The following is a 21435-nucleotide window of genomic DNA, read 5'->3' as shown; positions in this document are numbered from 1 at the left end:
ATTGCCTCACTAAAAAAAAAAAAAAGAGTATATGCAGAAGTGTTGTCCTTATGTAGACTACCTCTTAATCACAGACTGGATAAAGCAAAAAATAGTGGGGGAGGATTTCAAGGGATTTTCAGATAAGGGAGAGGAAAGAAGTGGAAACTGTGCTAGTGATACTGAGTTTCTACATAACATATGAGGTAAGATATTTAGCTGGGGGCTTTGGCTCAGGGGATATTATGGTAGTCTTGAGGATACAAGAAAATATTTGGAGCGACCATTGTGGGGACATAGAAAATCAATTAGAGAGGAGGAAAACAATTGCCTTGCTTCAGCAATGGGCCAATTTAGTAGTTGACATAAATTGTATTGGATCCAGTCATCACAAAGGTGAGACTACGTCTAACTCTTTCAAAGTAAGTAAGTTGGAGTGGAAGAGGCAGACAGTACAATTTAGCAAGGCATAAGCATTCATTGGTCAAAGGATGAAGGAAGACTTGGGTTCAATTTCTATCTCTGACACATAATGACATATGTCTCTAGGCAATCAATTAACTTGTTAGGTATACAAAGTGATCTGTAGGACTACACATTTAAGAGTAGTCGGAGGTATGTCTTTATAGAAAGTTTCTTTGCCAAGAGTGCTTAGTAACAAAGAAATCAAAGAATGAGAACCCTCACCCCCAAAAGAAAGGTACCCAAGATTTATTGCATTTATAAATATTTGGTACACACCAATCAACTATTTATTTTTCTTTATTATGTAGATTCTAGTATCCTATTCAATATAATGTTTATTGCTTTTTAAAATTTTAAATAATGTTAAGTGTTCAGGCCATTAGATTCCCTTTACAAGAGAATAGATAGACAAGAATTATAGCTTGGGAGAAGGAAACTTTGCTCTTTGTCTCTAAACCTATATTAGCCATTTAAGCATTAATCTCTCTTAATTACCTTTTCATTTACAAATATCAAAATGATATCCTGTCATAGTAGTAGTAATAGAAAATAGTAGTAGTTGTAGTTGTAGTTGTGGTAGTTGTTGTAGTAGTAGTAGTTGTAAATAGTGGTAACAGTAGTAGTAGTAAGTAGTGCTAAGTAATAGTAATACATAAAATAAAATGGCTAGGAGGTAGGGGTTTGGGACATCAGTGTTAGAGTAAAAGTGTCAACTATGTAGCATCAAAAAGTAGTGAATGTGGTGTTAGGTCGCATTAATACTGGGATATTCTCCAAAATATAGAAAATGTTAGTTTTACTATATACTCTCCTTAGGTCAGAACATAAATAAAGCTTATGTGTAGTTTAGAGGGTACATTTTTCAGACAAACAGTGAGACACTGAAGAAAGCCAAGTTTAAGGTAACCACAAAAGTGAAAGAATTGTTAACTATGCCATACAATTATTAGTTGGAGGATTTTTTTCTAGTTGCCTGGGGAAGATGACTCAGAATAGATATTATTGTTGTCTTTGAGTAAGTAGTAGAAAGATTGTTATTCAGAAAAGGGATTACTTAACTAGCTTCAGATGGCAGATCTAGGAAGAATGAGAAGATCCAAATTTTAGCTGGATATAAGGAAAAGCTTTTTGACATTTATGCATTCTTCAAAGTGGAATGGCCTTCCTCAGAAGGTAGAGAGATTGTTACTGAACCTGTTCAAGTGGAAGCTGGATGGTCATAAGGAAGATGTTTTAGAATAGGTAGATATTTATTCAAGTGAAGCTTGGGATAAATGATCTACATGGTCCCTTTTGACTTTGAGACTGAGTGATTATAGTTTATTCCATTCCTTTAACAAACATTAAATGTTACTTTGGGACTGTGTGGCATACTAAAATTCTGAGTGCTATATATAGAGTCACAACTGGATCCAAGAAGCAATGCTAACTCATTACCTAGTGACTTAGAGCAAACCATGTCATTTCTTCTTCCTTTTCTTTTATTATTCATGACTTAGTGATTATTTTGTTCAGTATGTCATGAAGAATTATTTGTATTATTGTACATGCAAATATATTTACATAATTTAGAAATTTACTACTACCATAATGTATTTTATATGTAATTAATCAACAAAGGGTTAATGTAAGGAACATTTTTGTCTGTATATTCTCTAATAAAATAAATGAGTAGATATATTCTTCTGCATGGAAGGGCTATTATGGTTCTTTCAAGAAAGGCAGTGCTACCATAGGAGCTCAATCAATATTTTACTATAAACTAAAGCTATAATGACTGAAAAAGACAAGTAGTATTCAAAAGTATTAGGTAAGCAATCAGGTTTAACACTCAGCCAAAGGCATCTTCCCACTTCCCATTTCTAACCTCGAGAGATTAACATAAGTCCACAGACATCAACTTTACAGTTGGTGCTCAATCACAAATCATATGATGGATTTGACCTACTTGAAAAGGGCATCATACACATGACCTTAAGTATTTCCATATGGTCTACATAGGTAAGCGATAGGACATGAAAAGGCTTAAACATCACAACTCTTTCTACACTGGCCAAAGTATATTTTTGTTCTTGAGACAAGCTTCTCATGAATCAGAAATACAAATTTATTCTGAGTCAAAATGCACACTGAGGAAGACATTCATATCCCACGTGGAACATCATGTAATCCATAGATTTTCTGAATCATGATTTAAAATGGGTTCACTCTCCTAAGCTGCTTCATTATCCTTTCTACCTACAAATACCTCATGTTGTATATCCTTTCAGGTTTATCACCTCATATGTATGGGGTTTTTAGGGAAGATTAACACTTCTGTTGTGAGAGCTTGCTGAGCCCTTTTCAGGGCTGCTTATCCACTTTTGATGCACAACTGTCACCCAACTCTCACCTGTGGCTCCAAAAAACTATAGCATGTGTAACAGCCACACACCTTAACAGATAGGCTAAGCCAGATTGAGGTTAACTAATAGGCCTCAAACCCATTGGTCAGTTAGGGGATATCTACCCCAAGCATGAGAAGACTTTAGCTAGTGGAATGGGTGGATGAGAACAATTTGTTCTAAGGGCCATAAAGGCAGTAGAAGCAGGTGCTGTAGGTTGCTTAGTGCTTAGTTAGACATCAAAGATGCCAAGGTCATCCAGTGCATCTTGGGCAATTGTGAGCCCTATTGATTTTTGTCTTACTATTGGACTTTGATGATATTGGAAAAAAGAGTGAGGCTGATGACTTTGTTTAACTCCACTTTACTTAAATGTACTACACTCCCAAGTCAAGACATTGCCCTGTCTGCTTCACTGGTCTGCTTCAAAAATGAAAGATGAACAACAATAGCAAATTTCATTTACCTGTTAATGGATAATAGTTGCTTGTTCCTTATTTGACTCATTTACTAAGTCAGGAAACAGATTCTTTAGACAGACCCCTGCATATTTATCCTACTCCATATTATGACATAAAAATCCTTATGTTCACCAAAGACCCACTTATATCACTCCCATATTAGATAATAGAAACAGGTAGTATCCATTTTACAACTTGATATAATAAAATACTTCATATTCTTGGTGAGGGGAATGGGGGCAGGTTGGGAAGCAATTTATTTTTTAGGTCCCAGATAGCAAAATATCCAATAGTTTAAAAACCACAATAAATAAGCAGTTTGGTCATTATTTGACTATATGGGAAATGATTCATTAATTTCACATTACAGTGGAACAAATTAAGATGACCTCCCTGTTGATGGTATGTTTCTGTTGTGACAATAACCAGTTTAGTGTATACAATGTTATATTTCACATGCTAATATTTCGCAAGAGACAATGTTTGGGGTCCTTTGATAAAAGGCAACATGTTTAAAATCCATTATCTACATTTAGTTTAAGTCTCCTGACATCAACTAGGACAATTTCATTAACCAGATCCTTAAAATTCATGTGAACTGCACCAGCCCTAACAGTGCTGATCATTTTTCAGGGGAGACTGATCTTCCTTAGGGCATTCAAAAGCAGCTGATCTTGGATAGTTACAAACATAAAACTGACCCAGAGGAAACCCAGGTTTTGAACAAGGTAGCTGGTTGGGTGGTTAAGGGATTTGGACTTTGGCAAAACTGTTTTAAGACTGATGCTCACTTAATTATTATTCTCAGTTACAGTATATTAAGAAAAAATCATGGATTAGAGACTAAAATTTCTAAGTTGCCTTTGTAGACAAAAATCTGCAATTTTTAGTGCAGAAGTTATGAATAAAAAATATCTCCATCAGTTTTTGTCTTCTTGACCTGAGCATTCTTTCACTTACTTTCATTTTTTGTTTTTCTTAAGATTCACAATTGTTCCATTTCTTCTCTAAAATTGATAGTCTCCACCTGCCCTCTAGATATTTCTTTCTCTAAGTAACCTTTAAACATTTGATTTATATCTTCAATTGTCTATAAAATATATCATTTACATGCACTACTCACAATTTCAACTTAAAATATCAAATCTTAGATCATATTCTCAGACATTCTTTACTAATTTTCACGTAATCATTAAAGACATTATTGCCCTCCTTTTCTCCTGACTTTTAATACTTTGGACAATCTTTAGCTTTTTAGAACTTTAAAATTGTAATCATTCTATATGACATGTTGTATATATCACTTAGTAAACATCATCCTTACCAAGCAATATCTTCTTCAATAACCCTAACAACTTAGCTTTTCATTGACTACTACCCATGAAGAGCAGCTTGTTATTTCCCCTGAGTAGCTCCTTTCATTAGAGTATTAGAAACTTATTCCTTATGTGGAACTTAAATTGAGCCTCTTCATAAGTTGTATTCCTTATTTCTAGTCTATGATTTTGAAATTTAAATTCTAAGATAGTGTCAGAAAATTATTAATAATAGGGGTTTGGGGACGTCAAGCCTCCCCCTGCCTCCCCCCTTCTCCCCACTGAGACAGCCTGGCCTAACCTTTCTTAAGGTCAGCCCAGAGTCAGGAAGTTACCCCAATCAAAACCACACCTACTTGAAAGCCTTGTTCCTGCCAGAGGACCTTGGCTCTGACAACAGCATGACTGTACTGAACCACCCTCAAATCCAGTGAACCAATAGATTTGAGTGATTCTAGCCAATTAACTTTGAACAATGTGTATGGGTGGACTCTGCTCCTGCCCTCAGCAAGCTTGCACAGACCCTCATGCTCTTTTGGTGTGGGACCTGGGTGAGCGCAAATGCAGCCCTCTAGGGTTCCCCATTTTCTCTCTTCTCTAGGATCTCCAATCTTTCAGAGCCATGCACTCTTTTTACTAATATTTAATATATTTTAATAAATTCTTAATGCTCCCAAACTAGTGCAGTAGCCTCTAATTTCTAAGTAAGAAATACATGATAAACCCCAGCTAAAATTCCCTATACTTGGGACAGAAATAGGGTGACCACAAAATAGTTTTTACTCCCCACAATTGCAGCTGTCAAGGATCAGCTCATTTTGAATGAACTAAAGGAAGACAAGAGAAAATACCCATCTTGGATTTGTAAGTTATAATTTTTTTTTTTTTTTTGGTGAGGCAGTTGGGGTTACGTGACTTGCCCAGGGTCACACAGCTAGTGTCAAGTGACTGAGGCTGGATTTGAACTCCGGTCCTCCTGAATCCAGGGCCAGTGCTTTATCCACTGTGCTATCTAGCTGTCCCCCTATAATAATTATTTTTTGTAAAAAAGAAATTTTATTTAGAGTTTTGAGTTCCAAATTCTACAGCTCCTTTACTCCCAATCCTTCCCCCTCCCTGAGGGAGTAAACATTCGGATACAGGTTATACAAGTGCAATTATATAACACATTACCATATTAGTCATTTTGAATAAGAAATTTCAAATAAAAGAAAAATGATAGAAATAAACTGAAAAATAGCATGCTTCAGTCTATGCTCAATCAATATCAGTTCTTTCTTTGGAGGTAGATAGTATGCTTCATCATTAGTCCTTTGTGATTATCTTTGATCCTTGAATTGCTGAGAATAGTCAAGTCATTCACAGTTCTTCATCAAACAATATTGCTGTCTCTGTGCACAATGTCTTCTTTGTTCTGCTCACTTCACATCAGTTCATACAAGTCTTTCCATGCCTTTCTGAAATCATCCAGCTTGTCATTTCTTATAACACAATATTCTGTTACAATCATATACTACACCTTGTTTAGCCATTCCTCAACTGATGAACATTCCTTTGTTTTCTAATTCTTAGTGACCACACAAAGAGCTGCTATAAATATTTTTGTGTAAAGAGAGGGATGTCTTTGGGATATAATTCTAGCAGTGGTAATTCTGAATCATAGGATATGCACAGTTTGATGCCCTTTGGATATAGTTCCAAATTACTCTCCAGAATGGTTGAAACAGTTTGCAACAACTTAAAAAATTTCAATGCAGCTATATCTTTCTCTTTAATCAACATAAAATTGCAGTTCTTTACCAGGTGCTCAAAACATTGCTTCATTCATTTGGGGATCTCTCCCCAAAAGTCACATTTACTTTCACAACATCTGAGAAACCATTCTGTGCTGACAAAAATGGATAGAGACTGAAGAAATTTTCACCAGAGGGGAGATAGAGAAAAACAGATTGACAAGAGCAAGTAGTGAATAAAGATCTGGATTCAGAGTCAAGAAGATGTGATTTCAGAAGGTAATCTCACGCCATGTCTATGTGACCCTGAGCAAGTTATTTAACCTTTTCCTATCCCAAGCAGCTTTTAAAAGCTATGAGGTGACAGGAGTATCCTCACTGATCCTATGACAATGGTATCAGAGGCCTAATCCAAAAGAAAAAAAAAATTACTATCTGACAGTTAAATTCTTCCATTGTTAAAATTCTAAGGTTCTACCAATTTAAAGGCACTCCCAGCTTTTGACACAAGAAGAATATGGCAGACTAATAATGAATTTATGGAAATTTAATTGAATTTTATTTATTTATTTATTTGTTGTTTGCTTGCCTATTTATTTATTTACTTATCTATTTATTTATTTATTTATTTAGCTGTCTAGCTATTGATCGATTGATCGATTGATTGATTGATTGGTGAGGCAACTGGGGTTAAGTGACTTGCCAAGGGTCACACAGCTAGTAAGTGTTAAGTGTCTGAGGTAGGATTTGAACTCAGGTCCTCCTGACTCCAGGGCCAGTGCTCTATCCACTGCGCCACCTAGCTGCCCCCTTTAATTGAATTTTATAGCAATAACCACCCTTTGGTCACAGCATTCAAGCTTTATAGGAGAGATCTTTATCCTGAGTCACAAACTTTAGGAATACTGATGATCTATAGGAATTCATTCCTCAATGATTAACATACTCTTACACCATTCATTATATTTTTCACATTCCAGTAATTCTAAAAGCTCTGCCATCTCTACCACATCTCTATTATCTTTCCCCCAATGCCTGACCTTTTATTATCATTTCCCTCCATCTAACCGTTACTCTCTAAAGCTGTCCATATCTTCCAGTGTGGTCTTTGTAACATCTACTCCATAGTTGGCAAACTTGCTTACTTAAATCTTAAATTCTTTTTTCCCCTTTCTTTTCCCTGTCCCTTGCATTTTCTTGCACTCGCTGAAAACTATTTCCTTTTAGATGACAGGATGATACAGTCTCCCCTGCCTCCCTTTCCAGAACTGATTACACTTTTCCTTATACCCCATAACTCACAGGTCAAAGTAGGGAAGTTGGAATTTTCCTTCCATGCTCTCATTCTAGACTCAATAATCTCTTTCCTTTTAGTTACATTTGATCCATGCTAATCAACTAATCAGGATTCTATTAATTACCTACTGATCTTCTGGACAATCTCTTTCCTCAAGAAGTTCAGTGCCTGATTCATTATCTTTCCTCCTCAAATTACACCGTCACCTTAGGAGACTTCAACATATATATAGTGACTTCCTCAAAAACCCTAAAGATACAAATCCTCAAATTATTCATTTACCATGACATACTCTTTAACCTCACCTCATGTGGACACAGAGCTGGTCATACTCTTGATCTTGCTGTCACCTGAATGCGTTCTAATTCCATATTCATGAACCATGAAATTCCTTTATCTGATCACAGTCTGTTGTCATTTTATCTCTCAGCATTGCAACCTCAAATAATGTTCTTTGGACTCACTGAGCTCTCCCATCCCTTCATTCCTCAGTTTTTCTCTAGGCCATAATTCCTACACTGGTTACACTTTTTCATCTTCACACTTTTCCCATATTGACTCCTTAGTGAACCAATTCACTTCTACTATTTTCTCTTGAATACCTTGTCTTCTTATTCTATCATTCATTTTGCCCTGCCAAGTCTCAGCCTTGGGTTACTTTTACTATCTCCTGCATTCACTCCTCTCCTTTTGTTGCTGAACTAAGCTATAGAAAATCATGAAACTGCTGAGTACACTAACATTTATATTACATAATCTCAGCTGGGCCCTCACTATAGCAAGGAAATCCTTTTAAATCTCTGTAATTGATAGACTTTTCTACTCTCCACAGCACCTTTTTCAAAACTTTTCATCCCTCCTCACAATCCTCTTACCTGAGAACCCTGTTTCATAGTTCACTAGAGAAGCCAAAGCCTTTTGACAAGAGCCTCCTCTTCTACCCTTCTCCTCATCTCCTCATCAAGATGGCTTCTGTCACTCTCTCCTTCTTCCCCCCACATCCCCTACCTGGGTGTCACATAATAAGTTAATTCGTCTTCATGCCAAGGCAAGTCCTTCTACATGGACAAATGAACCCATTCCATTCTATTGTGTAATTTAAGATTCTAAATGTGGATTCTAATCTGTTCCCCCAGTTTGGGGGAAACTGACTAAAAATCACTGATAAAACGAGTTTAGGTTTTTAAGGGTTTATTGGAAAATAGAAAGAAAAAGATTGAGAACAGAATTCTAACAGCCTGGCATTCCTATCTCAAATTTCCTGTGAAGTCCTCTGCCGCCACCACCATCAAGTCAGGAAGCCAAAAAGGCCAGCGCTCTCTGCGCAGGCTCCCTTTCCTCCTTCCTGTCTCCTCCCAGACCATAGGAGGCTCCTCCAGTTGATTGGCTGGTAGACTTGATAGACAGCACCCATGAGCAAACGTCATTTCCTGACGCCAAGGAAAAGCCACAATGCCTCTGAGGCATTTTCCTCATGGTGGAGCTCTCCACAGCAAGTCTCCAGTAGGTGGCGTCATTCCAATCATTACACTATATTCTCCAGTAGACTGCAATTTCTATCATCCTCACTCTCACTTATCTTCTTGTCTATAGCCTGTTTTCCTATTGCCCATGTATACATTCCCATGCCTCCATCATCCAAAAAAAGGAAAACAAATGATCCATCTATGCCCACTAGTGATCACCTCATTAACATTCCTACCATTTGTGGCTAAACAACTTTAGAAGTTCATCTAAAATAGTTGCATCCACTTTCACTGCTCCTACTCTCTTCACTCTCTACAATATCTTATTTTATTCAGGCAAAATTGGTCTCTCCTGTGTTATTAATGTTCTCTTAATCGCCAAATCTAATGGTCTTTCCCCAACTTTCTACCTTCTTGATCTCTGTGATTTTTGACACTGTTGATCACATTCTTCACTTTGATACACTCTTCTCTCTAGGTTTTCATGACCACACTTCCCTGATTTTCTTTCTACCTATCTGATTCCTCCATCTTAGTCTCTTTTGCTGGATTTTTATCTAAGTCAGTCCTGCTAAGTATAAATGTTCCATTGGCTCTTTCCTGGGCCCTATTCTCTTCTCCCTCTCTACTATTTCATTTGATTATCTCATTAGCCCCTGGATACTATTATCTCTGTGCTGACAATTTTCAAATTACTTATCTAGCCCTAACCTCTTTGCCCTCCTGAGATATACATCAACCAACTGACCTTTAGACATCGTGAATTGGATGTCCGATAGAGATCTTCCACTCAGCATGTCCAAAATTTAACTCTTTATCTTTCCTATAAGCCAGCACACTCTTATTAATTTTCCTTTCCCTGTCAGGAGTACCTCCATCTTCCCAGTTACCAAAGCTTACTACCTAGGTGTCATCCATTAACTTCTTAGTTTCTAACTTTCCATATCCAACATTTGTGAAGGCCTATTTTTTCTACCTTCTTAATATCTCTCATATATAGCCTCTTCTCTCTGATACTGCCACCACCATGGTGTAGGCCCTCAATACTTCATGTTCGGATTACTAGGCAATCCTTGTTTCTCAAAGTCCAATACCACTTTCTAGGAGATGCCTTTCCCGATTCCCTTAATTCTTTTTAAGAGGGAAGTGAAACTGGGGCAGCTAGGTGGCACAGTGGATAAAGCACCGGCCCTGGATTCAAGAGGACCTGAGTTCAAATCTGGCCTCAGACATTTGACACTTACTAGCTGTGTGACCCTGGGCAAGTCACTTAATCTCAATTGCCTCACCAAAAAAAGAAAAAAAAAAGGTGATTTCTCCTGGAGATTCTAGGGAAGCAAGCACGGATGATTTTAGCGAAGTATGATTTTAGGAAATAGCGATTTTGTTTGTCTTGTGTGTAGAAAAAGCAAAGCAAAAAAAAAAAAAAGGAAGAGTCTAGAACTAATTTTGGAGAGTAAAATGTTGACCTGTCAGTTCCCTACTCAATAAATAAGCTCCAGTAGCTTCCAAAAATAAAAAGGGGGCGGGGGGGGGGGGAGTGAGTATTGTTCCTCTGCTTGTTATCTTCAATTTGTCTCCTATCTATGTTTGTATGTATATGTGTATGTATGTGTGTAAATATATACACACATATGTGCACAAATATGTTTGTGTATGTATATATACACATTCATAATACATGTGTGTAAATATATACAGACAGATACATATATTATACATAGTTGTTTCTATGCTGTTTTCCTGCAAAGTGGTTTTTGTTGTTGTGCTCTTAATCTCTATCACTTAGTGGCTGGTGCACAGTAGACATAAGGAAGGATTAGAATGAATTACCTGAGTCTAAAGAGTGGAAGCCATGTCTAAGATTCTTTAAAAAGTCTAATTTAGTTATAGGGAAGAATTTATGGTAGCCTACTCTTTCAGGATTATCAGGTAGAATCCCTGGCTATGAGATACTTATGTGGAAAGCATAAAGTATTCCCACATGTCATTTAATTGTGTGTTTTTTTCCTATGTTAACACTTAAAAAAAAATAATTCCACCTCCTATAGTATGCATTATAAAGAGCCCCTACTGTAAAAGATGGATGATCATATATCATTAATGCATTATTTTTCTGATTTGAAAAGCTTGTAATCTGGTCTAAAAATGGGGAAAGAGAATATTGATCAATTTCGGAAGCATTTCAGTCATGAAATTAATCCATTTCCACAATTCTTGTGATTTTTTTTTCTTTGAAGCCTTATAGTAGCAAGTATTGCTTTTGAAAAAATGAAGTTAAAAAGATCCAGTTTCTCTATATCATATTTCCCATGCTTTTAGGCAGGATGAAATTCAGGTAAGTTACATTTTTCACATGCCTACAAATGACATTTTGGATTGGTGCTTGTCATTCTTCCAAATTAAAGAACTAGAAAACAAAAAAGTCAAGGCATTTGATGGGTTTAAATTACTCTGAAGTGTGTATAGTGATTTAAAATTATTGGAGGGCTTCAAATTTTATGGGCACTCCAGTATGGAATTTAAAGCACTTCAATAATTTTAAATTACTCTGCACTGCACAAAGCAATTTAAATTTATTGGGAGTAAAATTTGGAAGCGATCAGGATTCTGGGCATCAGTGCACATACTGGTTGAGAATTACTAGAGCACTTTAAATTTTTATAAGCACTTCATTTAAAGGTGATCAGGACTTTGGCCTGGGATGATGGAGAGTCATTTAAAACTGTTGGAACCCTTCCAATTTCCATTCTAATTTGGAATATTAAAGCTCTTTGCAAAATATACTAATCTGATATTATTTCGCTTCTCAGAGATTCATAATCTAATTTAAAATATATAAATAATAAAAATATTTTAAGAGGCATTATAGAATTATAGCTTACCAGAATTTTACACATTTTGTTTCAGGGAAGCTGGTGGAACTTCACCAAAGGACTGAGCCAAATTCTATTTGCCATGTTTAAAGTAAACCACAACTATCAAAGGATTTCCCCATGTTATGTCATGTACTTCTGAACTATAATCACATTTACATATGGAAATCCAAACAGCATAATATCAAGTGCATTTTTAACAAGGAAAGTCATTGCTTTACAAAGTAGTAGGCTGTAAATTATAGAAAATGTAGAATTGTTCATATATGGTTTATATTTTGCAGTGTTATCATGTCTAAGGTTAAGAATTGACCTCAGAAAGCAACAGAATTAAAAAGAAAGAAAGAAAAAGAAAAGAAAAATAAGAGAGAAAAGTCAACATTTTCTGGAAATATTGAACTAAGATGCATTCTTCTAGTCAATGATAAAAGTTCAAGAGGGAATTAAGTGGTTGTTAAGTCTTTCTGAGAATGAAGATCAGCTATGCATGAGTGCTTCCCCTTCCTACAAAGAACATTATGTTTATGTGTAAAGTACTAAGATAATTATCAGTAGTAACTAATCCATGACTTTGTAAACAATTTACATCAAGTGTCATTTAAAAATGGACCTACCTAGGTAAAGTATAATCTTGCATGTTAAAAAATAGGATTTTTTTTTTAATTTCCCCATTTTGGAGGAGTAGGCCCTTAAGCATGTTGTCAGCAGTTCAAGAATGATGAATAAACTGGCTTGAAGTATTTCATGCATACATTTTCCTGATTAGAAGGGATTGTAATTCTCCACAGACTACCTGGGGTTCCATACCAGCCTCACTCCTAGATACAGAGCTTCCATTATTTGGTAGGCATCTTCATAAATGAATCTAGAAATGCTGTTCACAGTAATTTGCCTCTAGTGTCATTCATCCTAATTGAATTGTAAATGAAGTAGTCAGAGTGTAAACAGACTGGAAGCTTTCTTCAGTGCTGAAATACTGAAAAGAAAAATCCCTAAACATAGCCTCTTTCAATACAAATGCCTCTGAAATACTATTCACATTTTTACATTCAGGGTTTCTTATATTCACAGAATAGATTGATTTTATCATCATCATCATCATCATCATCATCATCATCATCATCGCAATTGCTCACTAAATGATACTGGCAATGGGAATCCCTCCAGATTCAAAACTTAAATATGCCCAGGTGAATATCACTTGGAATTTGCTTGAACATCACATTAACACCCAGTGGTCTATTGAATGGTGTTGGAATGACCTCAAAACTTCAAGGATATTACTCACCATGGTAGATTTGTAGGCCCTCCACTTTTTTCAAGGTCCGTTGGAGAGATCAAAAGTGACAAGGCATTTGATCCTGTGAGAAGCCAATCTACACTATCATGTGATTCAACAATACAAGGCTATCCCCATAGCCAAAAGCATTTTTATAATTCTAGAAATGACAGGTTATAAAATCAGGTCTCTGTTTGATGAGAATTCAGATCCTATGCAAAAGAAAATAGAGAATCATTGCTAATAATTAGGGCGGAAAGAAAAAAAATTTCAATAATTTGCTAGCAGTATTCTACTCAGCAATTTTATCATGGGAGGATTATGGGTCCCGGTTACCCCAACAGTTCTCTGGGGGGTTCAAGGAACTTTTTCCTTGAAACCTCAGGGGTTTTCCCTTGAAATCAAGTAGTCCTCTCCTTGAACTCAATCAAGGACACACACACACACACACACACACACACACACACACACACACACACATACACAATGAAGATAAGGGGCACCAGATCGAACTGAGCATGCTCCAGGACCACCACTCTACATTCCAGTCCTCCCAAGCACCTGGATGAGGTAATCCAGGGGAAGACTACCTGGAACCGCCCATCAGCAGACTGCTTACACCCATCAGGACAAAGTTGACACCCACCACCAGATCACTCACAAGGAATTCCTCCTACCCCAGCGCAAAGTGGGAAGACCATCAGCCCCTCACCCAAAGGTGAGACTCTTACCCACCCCATCTAAACCCTATAAAATGGCACTCCACAAGCTGGTCAGGGAGGAAAGCATTTTGTTCAGGCAAAACCTTCCTCCCAGCCGGTTTCTCTTGTACCCCAATAAACCTGTTCTTTTATTCCTAATTAGGTCTTGTACCAGAGTGTAATTCTTTACAGAGGAAATCCTAAGGACCCACATGCTTTCTCCTATAGGTTTCTCCCCCATATCAGTTTCAAAGAAGAATTATGCAGGAGGAGAGACATACACTGGCAAAACAAAAACAGGTGAACAAAGTAGAGATCCCATTGCCAGGACCTAGACCTTCCTTTCATTGTCTGACAGTTGCATTGTCTCTCCTAGTTCCTGTCTTTGCTTCTCATTTGCCTAGCCAATAGCAGGAAGAAAAAACATGAAAGAGAGTAATGACTCATTTTTATGATTTTATTAAAGCTCATAAAGGATATTGACAAGGGTAGCCTAAATGTCATGGGAAAATAGGTAATGAGGGTCCTGTAAAGAATTGCACATAGTCCAGTTAGGAGAAAAATAGTTTTTTTATTTGGTTCTACAGAAAGTGAAGGAGAGGGAAGTCAAAGATTTGGCCTCAAGGGGAAGAGAGGAGTTAGAAATACTCCTCCCAGAACAGAAAGCCAAAAACTTTTATAGAGGATAGATGGGGTGACCACCTGACAAAGGAAAATTCCTTTTGGGTGGGGTGGGTAAAGCTTGAATGGGGGGTGGTGTTCCTGACTTATAGATTTATCTCTGTCCCTGGGCACCTTGAAAGTAGTAGCTACATCTAATGGGGCTTATCTCCTTTTACTTCTTAGGTGTGTCCATCCTTTAGTTTTGCTTCTCAAGGAGAAAACTTCTTCTGAGTGATTCCAGGCCCATATCACTAAAGATCTTTATCTCCATTTTGTAAATGAAGAAGCTAATGCTCTAGGCAGGAGATGGAAACTTGACTGGTCCTTGCTCTTATAAGTAAGAGCTAGTACTTGAATCAAGGTCTTCCCATGTAATGTACAGGACACTGAAACTAATATCAAATGACCTCACTTTAAATCCAAGCTTTGCCACTTGCTTATTTAGATGACCTTAGGCAAATTATTGAACATCTCTAGACATCAATTTAACTATTTATAACTAGAAGGGATATGGTTAGATGACCTGTAGAGTCTCTCTCTATTCTAAATCCATGACTAATTTTCAGAATTCAGTGTGCTTGGGGCAGCTAGGTAGTGCAGTGGATAGAGCACCAGCCCTGGATTCAGGAGGACCTGAGTTCAAATCCGGCCTCAGACCCTTGACACTTACTAGCTGTGTGACCCTGGGCAAGTCACTTAACCCCAATTGCCTCACCAAAAAAAAAAGACAAAACAAAAACAAAAACAAAAAAAGAATTCAGTGTGCTTTCCACTCCAGAACACTGCTATGTGTTTGTCTTGGAAAAGAAAAACAAACTGTGGAGTTTGGCAGTGAAGAAAGAATAGAGAGGATTAGTAAAAGACACATTTCATAAGATGAAAATATAAGATAGATGAAAGGAATGCAGGTATTGTAAATATAAGGGAAGATAACCCTTAAGAAAAACAAAGCCATCTCCCCCCCCAAAAAAAAAAATCACAGTCCCACACACAAACAAAAAACTAGGAAAAGACAGAGGTTGTTTCTGGTTAACTGATTGTGTGATACTGAACCAAGTGAAAATTGATATTAAGCCATCAAGCTTTACTATTTTTATTTTATTTTATTTATTTATTTATTTTTTGGTGAGGCAGTTGGGGTTAAGTGACTTGCCCAGGGTCACACAGCTATTAAGTATCAAGTGTCTGAAGTTGGATTTGAACTCAGGTCCTCCTGAATCCAGGGCTGATACTCTATCCACTGCGCCACCTAGCTGCCCCTAAGCTTTACTATTTATTGAAGAAGAGTAAAGATGTTCTATCCTGCCTGAGAAACTTGAACAAAGAAAAACAACTTTGTTTTCTTTTTAAAAATGTAAAAAATGGGGGCATCTAGGTGGCACAGTGGATAGACCACCTGCCCTGGAGTCAGGAGTACCTGAGTTCAAATCCAGCCTCAGAAGCTTGATACTTACTAGCTGTGTGACCCTAGGTAAGTCACTTAACCCCAATTGCCTCACAAAAAACAAAGCAAAACAAAAAAGCAAAACCAAAACCAAAATAACCCAAAAATGTAAAAAATGAACATTTCATTTTAGAATACCTGTTCTAATTATTATTTCTTCCTCTTAGAATTATTCCAACTTTTTCATCATACAGCCCTCTCCACTAACCCAGTACAAGGCATATCTCAAATAATTAATTATATCTTTGTTGTTCAGTCATGTTTCCATCATGTCCAACTCTTCACAACCCTATTTGGCTTTTTTTTTGGTAGAGATACTGGAGGGGTTTGGCATTTCCTTCTCCAGCTCATTTTGTACATGTGTAGACTGAAGCAATCAGGGTTAAGTGACATTCCCAGCGTCACACAAAAAAGTGTCTAAAGACATATTTAAATTAATGAGTCTTCCTGATTCCAGGTCTGGTACTCTATCCACTATGTTACCTAGCTGCAGTCATATCTTATATTGTTTTGTCTTCTTGGAAGTTCCTAATATAATTTATTTTCCCATTCAACTTTATAAGTGGGGAAAAAATGGAAAATGTAGAAAAATGTACAAAATATATGTACATGTATACTTATATATGTATAAGCATACATATATATACAAATACATGTTTATATAAAGAATAAACATATATTTGTTTAAATTTATTACATGTAAAATATGTATGGGTATATATACATGTATGTGTATATGCATGTATGTGTGCATATGTATGTCATACAACTAGTAAATTCCACATTTACACCCCCATCCCATAGGACTGACATCCCAGTCTTATTTAAAAAAAAAAGTATATCTACTATTTGTATTACCTAACTCACAACATAGCTTGAAGAAAATGTTGTTTTTTCTTTCCCCTTCTTCTTCCCCCCCCCCACCACTAGATATAATTTGATTATTGTGGGGAATTCCTGTTTGGCAAATGTTCACCACAGATGCAAACCATGTTCCCTAAGGATAGGGTTTAGAGTTGCCTGAGGCAAGGGATGGTTTACATACTAGCCCAGAATCCTACTGTTAATTTCATTGAGACAAGACTTGAACCCCTATTCTGGTCTCCCAGGGAAGTCCTCTATGCTGTCCCTCTCTTTTAAATATCATCATTATCCTTGTTGTTAAAGTCCTTTTTCTTAGTATCGTATTTGGTATGTTTTAAATGACATCTGTTTCTATTTTTTTATGCATATTCACAATACCTTTGTACACAAACATTTTCAAGCCAAGCTCCACCTAGGTAAGAATTGTAATTTATAACTTCAGTTTTAGAAAGTGTTTAAAATAGTGTCATACTACTACTTCTGTATTGTCTTGAGGTCAAGGATCAGCTTTTATGCATATTTCTATTTCCCAAAATAGCTGGTCCAATGCCTTTTACAGTGCAGATACTCAAGATACTCTTGGATGAATAATTTAATATATACTAGGATGACTAAAATCTTCACTGGGAACTCTTCTATGCCCTTATTCATTCATACTAGCATTTTTTTTTCTAACTATCTTCAATGAAATATGTCTTCTGAGAATTAGCAGTCAACAAGTTTTTATTAAGTGCATACTATGTGGAGATACAAAGAAAGGCAAAAAACTGTGCCTGCTCTCAAGGAGCTTGTAATCTCATAGGGGAGACAGCATGTAAAATAGTATGCATAGATAATATATGTTCAAAATCAAGTGGAGATAATACTAGAGGGAGCACAGTGGCATTGAGGAGGATCTGTCTTCAAAGATTTCATATGGACAGTGAGATTTTAGTTGGAACTTCAATGAAGCCAGGAGACAGATATGTTGAAGGAGAGAATTCCAGAAATAGAAGATAACCAGTGAGAAGGCCCAGAGTAAGGGGATTTAAATATCTTGTCTGAAGACTATGAAAGAGATAGAAAGGGCCCAAGGATATGAAGAGTATTTAATTCTAGAGGATTTTATATTTGATCCTTGTAGTAATGGGGAGCTAAGAGAGTCAAATGGATTGAGGGGAATAATAACATGATAACCTGCAGTTTAGGAAGATCAATTGACAGAAACTCAAGGCAGAAAAACCAACTAGAAATCTATTGAAATGTTCCAAGCCCATTCTTAGCAATACAATGATGCAAGACAACTTTGAAGGACTTATGATGAAAAATACTATCCATTCTCAGAGAAAGAACTGATAGTATCTGAATATAGATTGAAGCATAATTTTTTTTAAACTTTTTTTTTGTGAGTTTTTTTTTTTTTGGCTGTTTCCTTTCACAACCTGACTAATATGGAAATGTTTTGCATGACTAATCATGTATAGCATATTGAATTGTCTGTCTTCTTAAAGGGGGGAGGAATGCGGAAAGGGCTGATGGAAGAAAATTTGGAACACATGATTTTTTGAATAGATATTAAAAATTGGTTTTATATGTAATTGTGGAAAAAAAATTCTAAATAAAAAACAAAAAAAGAAAAAATCCAAGCATGGGAATCTTAAAGTATTATGTCAGGGATAAAAAATATTCTAATGATTAATTTGTAAAAGGATAATATTGAAATCTAAAAGGAAACTTTGAAAGCATCTAATCTCTAGGTTAGTTCTAGCTTTGAATTCTGTCTTGAAATGAATTTATCCAAGCTCTTTATTTTGCAAGTGGTTAAACTCAAGTGTGGAGATTGCCATCATCTCCTTTTAAATGCATTTCTCCTACATTCAGGGTGCCTACAAACATGAGAGACATCTTTATTTTGTTAAAGTTTTTAGTTTGCTATTTAATAAACATTTGTTTAATTGAATGTTTCTGGTATATGACATTATATGCATTATTCTGGTTAGTTTTCTTTAGAAACAACATCAGAAGAGTCCTGATCTTTGTACCCTTGAATTTCAGTACCTTTGTTTTTCTGACTATGTTACTGTCAGCCTGAAATTTTAATGAAAACAGTCAACACAACAAAATGGAGTTGGGGCAAAAGAGTTTTAGCTTGTGTGGAGTACCCATTGCTGGTTGAAGGGGTTAGGTATCTCACAGTTTCACCAGATAATTTGTTTTGTATGCCATGAAAAAGTCCATAAAGGATGCTTGGGAATCTGGGGAGGAGAGACTTTGGGAGATATACAAATTATCATAGGCCAGACTGATGATATCTGGTTAGCCCCAGGCAATTCATTGGCCTTTCTTTACCTTTAATAGTTCTTGTACTTGACAGATCAGATCAAGTACATAGCCTCTGTGCTATATAATGTTTAAAAAATTGTAGTGTTCCATCAACATGGTAATCCCTCCCACAGTTGAACTCTGATCAGTATTTAGTCTCAGTGCTCCCTTTAGTTTTCAGTTTGGCCTTATGGATAAACAAGTTATGTTTTCTCTCTGTGTGTCTCTTTTTGTCTCTCTATGTCTCTATATCTCTCTGTGTCTCTCTCAGTCTCTGTCACATACACACACATACATGCTCACATGTACAAAGAGTATCTTTAGTTCTAATTTCATTCAATGATATCCATCAGTATGGCCATTTTATATCTGACTAGTCCCACAAAGGAGCAGTGGCTGCTGTCAATTTCCCAATAATGCAAGTTGAATTTTCCCAGGGGAAACATCCATCTTCTAGTCCTGTACAGTTTGCACATGGCATAAAACATGCATGGATAGAGACAATACATACTGTCTATCTCTTTCATTTTCTTCTTCCTTCTAGGATATAATCGGGATTCTGGATACTGGATCTCCATTTTTGGTTTTTCTCTTTTACTGTTCAACTTTTAAAATTTTCTTTCAGGTTGTTTTCCTTTTTGGTTTTGTCATAGTCTTGTTTAGAGGATAGCCTTGTGGCAGATAGCCTAGATCAGAAGGGACTGGGCAAAACTTCTTAAGTTGTACATCTAGAATGCTTGGAACTCCACTCTGAACTAGAGGGAAAACAAAAACCAAAAAAACAAAACAATGAACATGTTTATAGACATGTTTTAATGTCTATACATACATTTAAATGTGTGTATAGACATTTAAATGTATATATACATTTATTTTTCTAGTGTACGATCTCCTAAATGGTAGTTCTGCATTTGTATTAAATGGATTTGCAGTATGACATAGATCCCTGGATTAAGAACCAGAGGACTTTGGTTTAAAGTTCTCTCCTCCAATTACTGTCAAGCTGAAATAAAGAAGAGTAACAAAGTATTAAGAACAAGGATCTTTAATAGAGACAAAGGAATTGCACACAACAGTGGCGTATTGGAATGCCTGAGAGGGGGCTGGGGATAGGATCCAAATATGCTTCAACTGGGAGGTGATCTCTTGAAAGGCACAGTTTTGCAAAACTTTACATAACAACTGGAAGTCCATAGAGAAGGCTAGGGAAGCTTTGGACTGGTGATATCTGGTCAAAATATTGGACTCCAGGTGATGCAATGGGTAGTTTCCAGAGATATCACAAGACTGGTTCCAACTCATTTGGAGCTTCTCCAGCCATGGAGTCATAGACAGGTAGCAGCCTTCTGATGACTATATTCAAAATTACATCTGTGTAACTATTAGGAGAATCATTTAGCTTGGATTCTTCATATATAAAATCAAGGCAATGAATTTGATGATTTCTTAGTCATTTCCAGCTCTAAATCCTCCCTCCTGTCCACCACACAAATATGTACACATTCACATACTCACATAATACCCTTGCCAGTATTCATTTTCCCTCCATCTTTTCTGTATGTCTAGTAAATAGCTCAATGGTCTAAAAATGAAAGTGAAAAGAGTGCTAAACCTAAACTTAGGATTCCTGATTTCAAATCCTGCTTCATATATATATATATATATATATATATATATATATATATATATATATATATATATATATACTAATGATATGATCATGGGCAATTATTTTAGCTTCTCAGAGTCTTAGTTTCCTATAAATTATGGGAAAATATTTGGGGATTTTGGGTGGCATTTCCCAAATTAAACTACTATTGAAATTTAACTTTCTATCACTGTAGCAGGCATATAAGTGTTCACTGGATCAAATTAACTTGAATACATAAAAATTCCTATGTAAAATGAGATGACAGAAACTATAGAGACCAATGCTATAGGTAGGTAGGTAGGTAGATAGATAGATAGATAGATAGATAGATAGATAGATAGATAGATAGATAGAGAGAGAGAGAGATAGAGATAGATAGATAGATAGATAGATAGATAGATAGATAGATAGATAGATAGATAGATAGATAGATAGATAGATAGATAGATAGAGTTATGGGGTTGGGGCATATCAAAGTATTTGGGACTATTAAAATTTAAGCTGATAAGCAAATTGAAGAACAGACACACCTTGAGATGTAAGGGAAATAAGCCC

Source organism: Dromiciops gliroides, chromosome 1 (genome assembly GCF_019393635.1).
Source record: "Dromiciops gliroides isolate mDroGli1 chromosome 1, mDroGli1.pri, whole genome shotgun sequence".
Taxonomy (NCBI): Eukaryota; Metazoa; Chordata; class Mammalia; order Microbiotheria; family Microbiotheriidae; genus Dromiciops; species Dromiciops gliroides.
The sequence above is the reverse complement of the archived record's forward strand: the minus strand, read 5'-3'. Positions refer to the sequence as shown.